Consider the following 5,500-nt stretch of genomic DNA (forward strand, 5'->3'; position numbering starts at 1 on the left):
GATAAAACCATCGCAGGCCTGTGTACTTATTAGCTCATTACTAGTTCACTGTCAATAATATATGTGAACTAATGGATTTTAATACATTTTATTTAAGGAAATAGGGTGGAAATAACTACTGTTGAGTTTTGTTCGATATCAGAATTTAATAGAGCACTTTAACAGCAATCCTGAAATATTTAACTAAAGTGCTATTATCAAATGGACATGATTTCGTGATACGTAACACATTTAGGATAAAAAATTATATAAACCACAATGGAAGGAAATCCCTTCTGAAAACAAAGGCCTATCTTTAGAGATCCAGGCTCGGACCAACCAATGTGCATTCGATACACTTGTACAGGATCCCTGAACACTGGGAGAAAAAGGTTTCCTTAATGAGATTCGACTATTACAACAAATTAACTATACACATAAACGTCATCCACTCGTATATGTTTTATAATGACTGTGTAAGTTTCTCAGCCTGTCTATTACTTCAATGGAACAGGGTAGAAGGATGTTTTTAATTAACTAATTTAACATGAATTATAATAAGAATACACTGTCAATGGTGCTTGTATGTTTACTGCTAAGAAATATCTACAATATAAGGAGAAGATATATTTATATTTAGATGCTGCGTATCACATGTTCTGTCCTGTTTAAGGAGGGAAAGGTCAAATGTTTAATAGTGCACAGAGCCCTAACTGCTTTATTCCGACAATGTAAAAAGCGTTCATGTTAACGGGCTTTCTGAATTATAAATAACGATAAGCTATTATTCTAAATATGCCGATCACTACACATATGAACTTTATATATCAGGGTAAAAGAAATGATGAAACACTACAATAAAGTACGCCATACACTACTTAAACGCTACTAGAGTTTCGTTATACTGTTCACTTTGAAAGACGATCGCCTTTTCTTTCTTTTTTTCATCTATTATATGCAACAGTTACAACGTCATTGTGAAAGCTGTCGGCTACTCAGCATCAATCATCATATCCAACAGTTATTACTTCGTTATGAAAGCTATTGGCTGCTCAGCAACAATCATCATATCCAACAGTTATTACTTCGTTATGAAAGCTGTCGGCTACTCAGCATCAATAATCATATCTAACAGTTATTACTTCGTTACGAAAGCTATTGGCTGCTCAGCAACAATCATCATATCCAACAGTTATTACTTCGTTATGAAAGCTGTCGGCTACTCAGCAACAATCATCATATCCAACAGTTATTACTTCGTTATGAAAGCTATTGGCTGCTCAGCAACAATCATCATATCCAACAGTTATTACTTCGTTATGAAAGCTGTCGGCTAGTCAGCAACAATCATCATATCTAACAGTTATTACTTCGTTATGAAAGCTATTGGCTGCTCAGCAACAATCATCATATCCAACAGTTATTACTTCGTTATGAAAGCTATTGGCTGCTCAGCAACAATCATCTTCAAATCGATTCGGCTATATTGGGATCTATATCCTTTTCGGAACCTCGGAGGGTCAGGCATGATGTTCCATCTCTTCCTCAAACTTCAAATTCAGGATTAGATAAAGCTTCGCACAACTCCCTCTATAGGGAACAATTTCAGAATATTATATTATTTCTTTAACGTTGGTTCCTTTAGCAGTTTTGGTTACATTGTTTAATGTATATAATATATTTGTTTTATTTCTAGTTATATAGTATTTGAGGAAATAAGAAGGGAATAAATAAGGAAGGAAAATGGAAAAGAGTATACAAGTACAAGTAAAAGATACAAGCTCAAGAACAAATAAAATTAGTAAAACAATGCTGGGTAGAAATAATGAAAGTAAAAGAATATGGAAAAGTAAAAAAAGGGAAATAGATCACCGAAGCTGTTCATGAATTAGGAGGTTCTCATAGAAAATTCTGGAATCTGGAATACAAAGGATAAGATTATAGTTAGTAAACGATTAGAGAAAATACATAAGCAACGAATATAAAATAAAATAAAAGATTCGAAATATAATAAAGCAAGATTGAGATGTAGACATTAACTCAGTTGAAATATATATTGGTTAAGCGAAAAAGATAAAATATGTGATTAATTTCAGGATGATCTAGAAACGATAGAACATTTGATAATATACTGTAAAGGGGTGGAATAGGACAAAATGTGAGATTGGAGAAAAATAAATGTTGAAGAAGATGCTAGATAAAGAGATAAAATTTTAAAAATATCTATAAACTTTATATCATACGATAGAAGAGAAGAGAAAGGGCTTGTAACAGTTAAATTGTTTAATATATTAATTTCTATTGTTATCATATTTATTTTAATATTCACTTTTTAATGTATATGTTTATTGTGAGAATTATTTTACATTGTTAGCTTAGTGTATGGATTTATAACCAACCTAAATCTCGTAAGATGGCTGAACTTCAAGAGATTGTATTGGGATTATGGCCGAAAATGGCGATTACAGCGAAGCTACCCAATTGATCAATCAGTGTATTCTAATCACTTTAAATAAAACAGTATTTTAAGTTAGTTATATTCATTCCTAAGTTAATTTTTAGTTTCGATCTATGTATGTAGTTTTTTGTACGTTGAAGTTAATAATAGTTAAATTTTTTAAAACAGTATCGTAAGAAAATAATTTGACAACTTAGCTTTAAGAGAAGTTAGATATTTTATTACGTTAATTCATTTTCTAAACTTGTTGTTTTATTGGAAAGAAAATAATAAAAATGATATATTACATACCTATTTCTTAAAAGGTTAGCTTGCTTGTACTTGTATATTTGATGGCAATTATTTAATATGTAGTTCATCTACAGTAGCCTCCTAATGGCAGTGGTATGTATGTCTGTGGACTTACAACGCTAGAAACAGGGTTTTAATACCCGTGGTGAGAAGAGCACAGATAACCCATTGTGTAGTTTTGTTCTTAATTATAAACAAACACTTACCTACAATAATCTATACTGCAAAATTGGGTTTTTATGTGTGTCGTAAAACTCAGTTACTTCAAATATTAGTTCTAAATTGATTTTAGTGCCCACCCTCGAAGAAAATTAGAGCTATTGTATTACTTAGAAGGACAGGGCTGGTTAGTTTAAATCTAAAATACGAAATAATACAATGAAATGTCATCGGAAATGGGAATTAAATAATTCAAGGTTTAATTCGAGCCTCGATATCGATAATTATTAAAACACTACGTTCTTACTTTAATTAACACCAACGAAAAATAATATGAATGTAACTTTACCAAAAAAAAAAAGAATATTGGCAGTTTAAAAAGTTGTTGGGGTCAACTTATATTTTAATTATTTAATTCTTCACTTATATTCAGGAGGAAAGTGAACACAGTTCAACAGATTAATATTTAAACAATGCAATCGAAAAATGTACAAGACTCATTTTTTTGCCTCTCGTCAAAATAAAATTTCTATTAAATGCAGTATAATTTTAAGATATGCGAATTCGTGGTATTCTTAAGTTCACTGATTTTCCTTCGAATAAGCGGGTACGATCTCCAAGATAACATGATGTTCTGCAACTGAAGGCTTTAGAGTTCTCAACTGAGAAGCAAATTTCTGTGAAGAATTGTTCCTGACAGAGAAAACATAGCAAGCATTACATACATAAAGCAATAATGATATTATTTCCCAAGACGCGTGCTCTACCCATGTCGTTTTCTGTCATTTCCATCGCAAAACTAGAGGAGATTGCTCTTAAGGTATTATATGCCCTGCCATTGGAGAATATCAATTTCTCTTTTAAATATAGAGTTCAACTTTACAGAAATATTTCCCACGAGAGAGCGCACGTCATACCATAGGTGAAAGACCCGGATCAATAGGCAAGTAGGACGAAAGGAACTTAGGTGCTTCTCCGACCAATGTTCCATAGTTAAGGTTACATACACTTGTGTGTACGAATTTATTTTAGAAACATATTTTGAATAAGAAAATAGAAAACACGTAGTATGTCTACATACTACTAATTTACACTTTTTGAATAAGTCAACTTTTTCAATGGATGAAGAAGCTACATACCATCTTAGTGATTTTCTGTGTAACTGTATACAGCAATATTATATAATACAGGAATATTATACGGCCTATATTTTTTTTCTACTACTACTAAACGTTACATGATTATGATTTGTTTCAGAATTGCTTTAAGTTGTTTGAAATTATTTTTCCATCCATCTCTTCAATCATAACCTAACCACTTGGCCATGTCTGGACTGATAAAAAATGAGATTTCTGTAGCGTTTATTGATAAACAAATGAAAAGTATAATAAACAAACCTCACATACAGTCACGTTTGTTTCAACATTTATTGCGATAAATAGTTTGCAAAAATTGTAAAACTATAATGTTTGAGTGAAGAACCATGTCATTTCATTCATTGAATCAATTCTTTCTCACTTGTGTGGCTAAAAACCAAAATTTTTAAAAATCGAAAAAATGATATATATATATATAACTATCTCACTCATAGACTGTTATGGAAAACTGTTCAAGAAAAATGTTATTCTTTTGGATTCACAGCTACCGTTTTGAGTGAATCAGTTGTCATAAATGATAAAAAGCTTTCTCGACCCTTTAAATATGTGGAAAATAAAATCAGATAAAAATATATTGTTTGTCCAATATCACACTAGTGTCAACACATTTATTTCTTAAAACACTGCGTTTTGTTTGTTCATGAAAGAGCGTTTTGTTCACCTGATAAAAACAACCAACACAAGAAACTCAATTCGTGTTTTGTCGGCTATGACTGAAACTACTGTTAACTAAGTAACAGTAACGTTTTCTTTTTTAAAGATAGGGCTCTTATCTGCTTCGTTGAGGAGAGGTTTACGAGAAAACTGCATTAGGCTACTTTTCTGTTGTTTTTTGTTTTAACTTGAATAAGGGAATGGTATTATTTCAAGGAAGTCAGGAAAAGCAAGTTGTACATAAGTTCTTGTTCTCCCCAACTTATACCATTTACTTTATTAGTTTTATAAATTGATTATTGTGTGTAACTATTTGAACATAAATATGTTGTTTTTGCTTATGCATGACAAGCAGGGTAGTCAAAAATATAGAGCACACGCAATATAAACAATTAAATTTATTTTAGTTACACAATTATTATAAAGATATTTCAAGTAGAGCTAGCAGCAGTTTTGTTCAATCTCTAAGACTCTTACATCAAAAACCAAAAATGCTCTACTCTTTCAAAATCAATCTAATTAAAATCAAAAGTGATTTTTAACGTGAAAATTGAATAATAAGTAAAATAGTAAAAGTGTCATCGTAGTTAAAGATATATTTGCTTATTTCAGAAAACGTTATACCGTTATTTTTAGAAGAAATCCTGGTGTGAACTCTGACCAAGAAAGAGCAAAAACTCAATGGAAATGAGTTTCTGTCATCACATTACCATGATGTAATTGTGTAAGCTGTGGAAAATGATTCTATTCTAGATAGATTATCTCTTTGAGAAAAGAGAACTGTACAATGTGTCTTTGACCT

Source organism: Limulus polyphemus, unplaced genomic scaffold (genome assembly GCF_000517525.1).
Source record: "Limulus polyphemus unplaced genomic scaffold, Limulus_polyphemus-2.1.2 Scaffold648, whole genome shotgun sequence".
NCBI classification, from domain to species: domain Eukaryota; kingdom Metazoa; phylum Arthropoda; class Merostomata; order Xiphosura; family Limulidae; genus Limulus; species Limulus polyphemus.